This window comes from Gossypium arboreum, chromosome 11 (genome assembly GCF_025698485.1).
Source record: "Gossypium arboreum isolate Shixiya-1 chromosome 11, ASM2569848v2, whole genome shotgun sequence".
NCBI lineage: Eukaryota > Viridiplantae > Streptophyta > Magnoliopsida > Malvales > Malvaceae > Gossypium > Gossypium arboreum.
Genome location: NC_069080.1, coordinates 126,143,494 through 126,153,623, shown reverse-complemented (window position 1 = coordinate 126,153,623; position 10,130 = coordinate 126,143,494). Strand labels below are relative to the sequence as shown.

Here is a 10,130-nt window from a genome sequence, read left to right as displayed (position 1 = left end):
AAATATGAAGTTTTATTAAAAGAAAAGGGGTGAAAAGAACAAAGTTTTGTCCATCTTTGTTCATCATAGCTGAAAGTTAGAGAAGAGAAAGGAGAGGAGAAAGCTCTTGAGTATTCGGTCATTAGGAGGAGGAAAATTGAAGGTAAGTTCTTGGTACCTTGCTTCTATTTTGAGGTTCATGAGTTCTTCTTGATTCTACCTTAACTCTTGAAGTATATTTTGATTTTTAGTTGTGTTGTGAGCATTTGGTCATGAATTAAAATGAAGGAAATGGTTGTTGTTTCATGTTCTTTTGATGAAAAATGGAAGATATGTGAAGTTGAGCCAAACAAATGAGCATGCATGTGCCTTAGATGCTAAAGGGAAAAATCGGCTAACATGTTGTGCTTTAAAATGATGAAATGGAGATTATGCTTAAGTAAAAATCATAGATATGTGATGATTGATTGGTGATATACATGTTTAAATAACATGCATCCAAGATAGGTGTATGAAAGAGTGATTTGGTAATAAATCTGCTTGGGACAGCAGCAATAACGTGACTTTGGAAAATCACCATAAATTGTGGGAGATGAATTAGAAGCTGAATAAATTATGTAATTAAAGCTTATTGAGTCTAGTTTCTAATGAAATAAACAAGAACATATTTTAAATTCTGTACAATGAGAAATTTGATTCGTAATGAAGAGTGGTCAGATTAGTCAAACAGTGAAACATGGGAAACTTTGAGAAAAATCTGGTATTGATTGGATAAACCAAAAATTCTGAAAATTTTATGGATATAAGATATATGAGTGTATTTTCAGGGAAAATTAACGGAACTTGGCTTGGAGTTTCGTAGCTCCAGTTATAAATGATTTAGTGACTGTTGCTCAAGAAGACAGCTTGCTGTGAAATTATGATTATGGTGTAAACATTGACAAAAATTTGTTAATGGGTTGCTTATTGATTTCTTATAAGCTTACTATGATCTGTAGGTGTGGTTGGCCGAATATTGTAAAGGGTTAATACGTAGTTCGTATTTGAACAGTTAGATTAATGTGTTAGTAATCCAATTGTAGGCGTTCGTGTGTGGATCTCACAAGATATCGTCATAAATGTGTGTAACTAACACCCTCTTTCTTAGTCTAGATCGGCAAAAGTCGAAAAGCCGAAATGTCGAAAACCGGTGTTTTGTAGATTTGCGAGTGTGCGAATGCTCGTGAGGTAAATCGATTAATGTTTTTGGTAAGCTGCAAAATTTGGATTGCAAAGTGCATGATTTTTGTGCCCTCGATATTTTTGGGCTTAATGGGCCAAAATTGGAATGATGGGCCAATCGGCCCAATTCGTAAGAACCCTCGATGACGTGATTCATTAGTACGTGAAAAGTAAGAAAATGCATGAAAAACCCTAAAATAGATAAATTACTGAAATACCTTTAAAAGTGGAAAATTTACAGTTTTACCCCTAGGAGATTAATTACCGAAATACCCCTAGGGTTAAATTGACCTAAATGCATGTTTGATTGTTGTTATTTATTGCATGCCATGATGTTATTATCGATGCATGGACCGGATATTGACGGAGGAAGTATGAAAGTGGCTTGTCCACGTCTTGGAGGCTTTGCCTCAATTTATCGATAATCGAAAGCAAAGAAGGTCAGCAATGTTAAAGTGTTGGGTGGGTTGAGCTATTCCCCACATGGAGTGTATGGCTGGTACGGGTGGAGTGTAGTGGTTGGTGGGTTGAGTAGTCTCCCAAATGGGCTTGCATATGTTTCTTGATGTTGCATGTATTTTGAAATGGGCCTATGGGCCATATTGTTATCTGAATAAGGGCTAAGGCCCGCTTTATTGTAATTTGAAAGGGCTCGCCCAGACCACCATTGTTCTGAATGGGCTTAGGCCCAATAGGCTTGAGCCGACTTGGGCTTTGAATGGGTTTTCCTTACACACTGAGTTTCCCAAAACTCACCCTTTTATTTTCATCCACGCAGGAAATCCCCAACCATAGTGGGCTTGGAGCTGTGAGGGAATTCGGAGTGGCCACCCGTTCTGAAAGTTTGATTTTCTTCTGGTGAACTGGACATCCTTTTAATTACGTTTGAGGTTTTGGGCTTTTAAATGTAATAAGGCCGCTTATTTATTTTTGATGGTTTTTAATATGTATTACTAAGATAGGTATTACTTATTTTAACTGTTGAAACTGGATAGCTTTAGGGCGCGTTTTCAAAAACAACAGTTGATTTCAAAATAACACGACAACAAGCAAAGCTTCCGCAATGAAAGTATTTTCCAAAATTAATCACTTTTCCTAAAAATGACTTAATCAAATCGGTTTCCTAGAAATATCCATGACATTAAGGTGTGGCAATGGCGGTATGCATGTCTAGGATTGGACCCGAAGGGAGCTTGGTACTTAAGCAGTCCGATGGACTCACCACCTCTTTTCCGGTTTCCTACCTGGTGCATAGCTTCCATTCACTTTAATCCTTAATGAATTAATCTTTTGAACATCAAGTACGATTTTCTGGACTTAGAATGGAAAAAAAAATTTTAACGTTTTTGATGTGGCATGCCGGATCCGGCCATAACTTCTGGGCCGGGTTTGGGGTGCTACATTTAGTGGTATCAGAGCCTAGGTTACAACAACTCGGCTGTGGAATGTGTTTACAAAAATAAATATTTTTGAAAGCGAAAATTTTATAAAGAATGCGAAAAAGTTGATTTTCAAAATTTAGATCTCTAGAAGGTGGCATTCCGAATCTCCGGCTCAAGCCTGTAAGTATTACTCTGAACTCTTCTGAATATTTTTCTGTCTTATCTGTCTGTACTGAAACCCTATTATGATACTCTAGATAGGATGATACTGAAACCATAAGAAAATTTGATAAGAGACTGAAACTGTAGCTAGACTTCGATTCTGCGAAAACAAACTCTGAACTACTGTCTGATTCATAAAACATCTGTAATAAACACTGGAATATTAATTGATGCATAAAAATTCATAATCAAGATAATACGATATGAGTACAAGAGGCCGTGGACGGAGCCGAGGAAGTGCTCGAGCGAGATCTTCGTCTTCGAGACATATGCCGGCGGTGGATGCACCGGTACCACCGCAGAGGTAGAGTCTCATGACCATGCAGTACGAGGATGATTCCCGTCACGAGCAATGCTTCGTGTTGGAAAGGGTTGCGAGCAAGTTCGGGCAACAAAATTCGTGGATCTATTTCGAATGACTTGGGACTAACGGACGGAGATCTTTAAGGGCGCGTCTGGTATAGCCCCGAATGTGGCAGAATATTGGTTGGAGGCCACAGAACGGATTATGGACAACTTGGACTGCTCTGAGGAGATTGTGAGTGGGGTATCTGTACTAAGTCATTTGAGTCACTCGATTAGGGTAGACAAACTGTATAGGAATGTACCCTTAGAAACTCAAGGCAAGGTTTTTCTGGAGATCGATGGAGTTCTTGTTGGAGAGTTTGACCTCATTCAGGAATGGATTGGCTTGTTAAGCATAAGGCAACTCTGGATTGTGCTTCTAAACGAATGGTGTTAAGAACTACAAAGCATGAGGAGGTTATGGTGATAGGTGAGAGAAGGGATTATTTGTCCAATATGGTGTCGGCATTAAGAGCCGAAAAATGGATTCGGAAAGGTTGTGAGGCCTAATTGGTATTTGTAAGTCAGTCGGAAGAGGAAGGACTGACAGTGGATAAGGTTAGGACCGTAAAGGAGTTCCAAGATGTTTTTTCGGATGAGTTTCCAAGATTGCCTCCGAATCGAGAAGTTGAGTTTGGAATAGACTTGTTGCCTGGAATGGCGCCTGTGTCCATCGCACCGTATAGGATAGCACCGAAGGAGTTAGTGGAGTTAAAGGCTCAAATCCAAAAGTTGTTGGATAGGGGCTTTATTAGGCCAAGCGTGTCTTCATGGGGAGCACCGGTGCTATTCGTGAAGAAGAAGGATGGTACAATGCGGATGTGCATTGATTATCGCCAGTTGAACAAACTGACAATTAAGAATAAGTATCCACTACCAAGGATTGACGATCTGTTTGACCAGCTTAGAGGGGCTTTTGTATTTTCCAAGATCGACCTTTGATCTGGATATCATTAGTTAAGGGTCAAGGAGGTAGATATCCATAAGACAACATTCAGGACTCGGTATGGTCATTACGAGTTTTTGGTTTTGCCATTTAGACTAACGAACACTCCTGCAGCGTTTATAGATCTGATGAATCATGTGTTCCAACCACCTCAAAAGCGCTATGACCATATTCGAACATGTACAATGCAGGGTGGAGGGGCCACCCAAATCTAAGTTATGGATCGAACCCTCGACACAATCAACCATATCAACCAAGGCCACCTCCGCTTCAACAGTATCAACCTTCAAAGTCATCTCTTGAAGCCATAATAGAGAGGTTAGCCGTTAGCACCAAAAAGTTCCAACAAAATACTGAAACACTTCCAAGAACTAGATCAGTAAATAAGTAAGCTAGCACTTACAGTTAGTAGTTTGGAGAACCAAGGAAAATTTTCATCTCATGCAGAGCCAAATCCACGTTAAAATGCAAGTGCTGTGACCGTAAAAAATGGAACAGAGTCAAAACTAGTGCTTGGCACTAGTCGTGACCACAACGTTGAACAGGAAGTCGAACCAACAGCTCCCACTGAGCCGGAACCTCATAAACCATTTGTTGTTCCTCCCCCATACCTTGGAAGGCTCACCCAAGTTAAAAAGGAATGAGAGGAAAAAGAAATCCTTGAGACATTCTGAAAGGTAGAAACTAAAATTGCTTTACTTGATACAATTAAACAGGTTCCACGCTGTGCAAAATTTTGAAAGAACTGTGTACTAACAAAAAGAAGCTCTAAAAAAACGAATAGGTGAATGTAGGAGAAAATGTTTCTACAGTGCTACAAAGGAAAATCCCGCCTAAGTGTAAGAACCAAGGTATGTTTTCTATATCCTAGAAAATAAGTAATATTAGCATAAAGAAAGCTATGTGTAATTTGAGAGCATCTATTTATGTAATGCCTTTAACTATTCTTAAATTGCTAAACACGGGTCTTTTGAAAGAAACATGGGTGATTATTCAATTGGTAGATAGGTCATGCGTATATCCAGAAGGGGTGCTGGAAGATGTCCTTGTAAAGGTAAATAAACTAATTTTTCCTGTAAACTTTTACATCATCAATATGGAAGACAACTACTCAAAAAATGCTTCTAATATTTTACTCAGAAGACCATTCCTAAGTATGACACGTACAAAGATTGATGTTCAAAGTGGAACCCTCACTATGGAATTCGACGGTGAGGTGATAAAATTTAATGTTTATGAGACGATGGGCCAACCTAGTACAATGTTGAATATTTTTAGTGTTGATATTATTGAACCACTAATGAAATTTCATTTTAAGTATGATGAAGAGGATGAGTTACAAACTGTGCTTTGTAAGAATTTAGACCTCAATACAATAGATAAACTAGAGGAATTAATGACATTTAAAGAGCCAATTTGTAAAACTTTCATTTTCACGGAGGCACCACAGTTTCCCAAAAGTCAAGGTAAAGAATTTGAATTGTCTCCTTTTCAAACTAAACTTTTGCCTTCCATTTCACAGGCCCTTGGAATTGGAACTCGAACTGTTATCGGAACATTTAAATATTCAGATAGAGGAAAAGGAAAACCTAAGCAGAGAAGCTCGAATACGTTTCAATTCACCAATGATGAAGGAATCAGGAAAATGCTTCAAGGTCAAAGAGAAAAGGTTGAAATCTTTCAATGAGAACTTTCAAGTGCGCGCAATGGAAGAATTAATTCTCAAGGAACTAAACAAATAATACTCAGGTCAATGAGCTAATGACGTTAAACAAAGGCTCTTTATGGGAGGCAACCCATATTTATCTTTATTTATTTAATTTAATTTTGAATTAGAGTTTAATTTGAGAATTTAATAAAATATTGTTTAATACATTTTCTCGCATTATATTTCAGGTACACGAATCGCTTGAAGCAATAAAGTCTTTCGATGAAGACACGATCTGGCTACAAAAGAACAAGAGGAGCAACCACCTTCTACTTTAGATGAACAACTTCATCGCATTAAAGCTCACCTCGAAACAATGGAAGCCAACATCTCAAGCATCCTCAACATGCTACAAAGTGATCCCTCCCACCGTCCTCCGACCCGTTGAATATACACGGGGAGAACACTTGACCCTTCTATTCATTATTGCTTTAAACTTACATATTGAGGGCAATGTGGGCTTAGTAGGGGGAATTTTGGATCATGCCATACTTTCTTTTTGCATGTGTTTTGCTAAGAATAATTTTTTTAATTCATTCCAGAAATAAACCTCTAATTCTTATGTTTAGTTTACTTAAATAAGTGGGTAAATCATGAATAACTATTGCTTGCTTGATCAATGAATATTGTCTTAGTCAATATTTCATGAAAATTGTTGGTTTTGTTTAACTTGCCTAATGAAAGTACCTATTTAACTAAATAAATAAGTTTGCTAATAGCTTGGTTAAGAGTGAAGATTTGGAATGTGACCAAGTTGAGTAACCGGGATAAGGTACTTGGGGTTGTCATATCATTTCGCGTCAAAAGGTTTGGTGACGAGCTAGAGCTTGTAACACTCCCCTAACCGAGATGCCTTAAGAAAGGAGAAATATATCGATTAGAGACATGAGAAATTGAATAACCAGGATGAGGTGCTTAGGTTGTCATCTCTTTCGCGTCAAAAGGTTTGGTTATGTCTCGAATTCGTTAAAAATAAAAAAATTAAATAAAGAGAACGTGTCGGGTTGAGTAACCAGGGTGAGGTGCTTGAGTTGTCATCTCACTTCGCGTCAAAAGGCTTGACTATATTTGAAAATAAAAAAATAAAAAATATATATAAATGAAAGTATATATTGGGTATGATTGTTTGATTAAGCCTAAATTTAGTGAAATCATTGAATTTGACATACTATTCGAGATTTTATAAAATGCTTATTGATTGAGTTTAGCAATTGTTTATTTTTTTATTCACTTAATTGTTTGAAGAATGTTTGACTAGGAAAGGGGGTTTTGATTTTGAAAGGGATTGACGAATTATTTTTAGAGGATATCATGCTTGAGGACAAGCATTGACTAAGTAGGGTGAAATTCTGCATTAAAATGACATTTTATTATTCAACTCTCCACCTTTACCAATTGAGAATATGCCACAAAATTCCCATAAATTATAATTTTTCGAACAATTTTCTCATATTCCATTACTCTTTCATCAAATCCTGCTCAACTCAAAATAAAATTACAATGGAATCTTGATATTGAAATAAAAATTATTATGAAATAAACCAATTCATTAATCAAAATAAATTTTAAATCTGTGTAAGTTTGATCTAGGCTTTTAAATATTTTCCTTAACTTTATTTTAAATTTTAAATATCTTTTGAAATGAAAATTAGAAAATGTATCAATTTGTTTTTTTTAATTAACTTGCGATGAAGGGTTATTGTTGGTTTCCAAAGACTAGCTTTCAATTTGCTGCAGGATCTTAAAAGTAGTACAAATAGCACAATGTAACTTTTGAAAGTTGAGTAATTTTAATTTATAGTTGATGTAGTTTACCTTTAGCTTTCAATTTGTTGGAGGCTCGTGTATAAAAAACTAAGTTTCTAAGAAACAACCAAATCTATGAGTCATTATCTTAAAACACAATAGCTTTACTCATAATCCAATTATCTTTCATCGAATCCGGTGAAACATCAATATGCTTGCTTCAAGATCTTTTTCTTCTTCTTCTTCCTCTTCTGCTGCTGCTGCTGCTGATATGATCAAAGCAAGCACATACGATGTTTTCCTTAGCTTCAGAGGCAAGGATACTCGTGATGGTTTCGTGAGTCATCTGTATAAAGATTTGTGTCGAAAGAATATCGAAACTTTTATAGACGATGAGGAGCTTCGAAAAGGAGATGAAATTTCAGGGGCACTGTTGACGGCCATTCAAGGATCCAGGGTTTCAGTCATTGTTTTCTCCAAAGACTACGCTGCTTCCAAATGGTGCTTGGCTGAGCTGGTCAAGATCATGGACTCCAGCAAATGTGTTGTTCCTGTTTTTACGGTGTAGACCCCTCAGATGTACGGAAACAAAGAGGGAGTTTTGCAGATGCATTTGCAAAGCATGAAGAAAATTTCAAGCATGAGCTTGAAAAGGTGAAAACCTGGAGAAGTGCTTTGACGTCTGCTGCCAATTTATCTGGTTGGGATTCAAAAGAGATTCAGTAATTGCACTTCCTTCTCTTTACATTCAATCCTTTTTTTTATATATAGTAGAAGAATCAAAACATGTATTAAGTAAAGTGGTTCATCCATATTACCCTATTCGAGTTGAGGGTGGATATTTGACATGAAGGATAATTTTTAAATTTGTCATATCTTTCTAAATTTTTTTATTAGTGACTGTATTTTACAAAAGTTGTTGATTTAGTTTTTATACTTTAATTTGATTAATTTTAGTCTTTATACTTTTCAAAATTTTAAATTTTAGGCCTGATCCAAACAGTAGCAGATAAATTCAATTACTAGTCATATACTATGAGTACATTTATAAATTTAGTTTATATTCTCTAATTGGATCATTCTAAGTCCCTATACTTTTAAAATTTTAAAATTTCAATCTTGACACAAATGATAGTTGTTAATCCATTGACTAGATTTTTACTGAGGAATATACTGAAATAATAAGTTGACATAGCATTACATGTATGATATATGTTTGTTGTATTAGATTTGGAAATAATAGAACTTAATTAATGAATTTAACAATTAACAATTAGTGAGGACTGAAATTTTATAATTTGAAAAATAAAGACGTTAAAAATAACCAAATTAAAGTATAGGAATTAAAAATCTACTTTTGAATGTATTCTTTTAAAAGTGATCATCTGAATCAATTTAGTTATTTATTTATCTATTCTTTTTATTTCTCCCCTAATTTGTTTCTGCATCTGATACATTGGCCTGACTCAACATTGGTAGATAAAATTGTCAAAGATGTATTGATGAAATTGAATCGTGGAACCTCAAGCGCTAATTTAGAGGGTTTAGTTGGAGTTGATATCGTGGATTCTAATTATGAGATAATGTGATAATTGTGAATAAACATGTTAGTTTGTGGGAGACTGTTGTCGATTGAAGTTTTACCAATATATATTTACTTGATTGAATTGAAGGTTGTAGGAATTAGACTGACTGGGATGATATTAGTATGCTTGGATTGGAAAAAGCATGGAATGCTTGAGGATAAGTATTGGCTAAGTAAGGAGAATTTGATACTTGAAAAGTAAAATTGAGAATGCAGGTTATCATATAAACTTTGGGCCGATGAACAAAGATCTATTTTGAGAATTTTTATTTTGAGAATTCATTTTAAAAATAATATATATTTTTATTTTTTACTTTTAGTTTGATAGTATTTTTAATACTGTATTAAAGAGTTCAAATCGGATTAATTTTTTATATTATTATTTTATTTTATATAAATATGCGCATGAGGGGAGACGCAATCCTTGTACTTCGATTTTGGAAATCAATTGCAATTCCAAATCTCTAGTATGTTTCTTTCTTTTGGACTGGGAATCTTACTATTTTTTTATTTCAATATATTTTTATTTTAACTTATTTTCAAAATCTCAATCTTGACCGATACTTAATTCAGGAGAGAGTCGTGAAATCCAAAATCATACCTAAAGCCTTTCATTCTAATATTTGTTATTTCTCTAATTTAGAGAGATATCTTCATCTCATAGAATTGTATAGACATAAGTCAAAATGAGCTTATTAATTCGGTATTAAATGATGTACAGTTGGAAGGACCACCACAATACATATTTGTCGTGTCTACCAAAGAAAACATGGATATGACAAATTGTGTGAGTGGTTAGATTAATTAAGGGAAATAACAATCAGATTTTAATGACCTATACGATTGTGACAGTTGATTCGAGCTGAACCCTTATAGTTTGAAAGGCTACTGAATAGTTAAATCGTGTATGCATGTTTTCTTTCATGGATGTTCGTTTGGAAAAAAAAAAAAAGGTGAATGTACCCTAAAAGTGCCTATAAATTTGATTAAATAAAT

The 10,130-nt window shown here is 35.2% G+C and overlaps 1 long non-coding RNA gene and 1 pseudogene across 1 annotated transcript; both read left to right on the top strand.

The window, feature by feature from the left end:
• On the top strand, positions 1-6,385 carry LOC128283642 (uncharacterized). Its single transcript, XR_008274039.1, has 3 exons — positions 1-142; positions 1,979-5,844; positions 5,992-6,385. It is a non-coding gene; the product is annotated as an uncharacterized LOC128283642 (long non-coding RNA).
• Positions 6,386-7,640: 1,255 nt separating this feature from the next.
• Positions 7,641-8,464, top strand: LOC108472294 (toll/interleukin-1 receptor-like protein; annotated as a pseudogene).
• Positions 8,465-10,130: the final 1,666 nt, after the last annotated feature.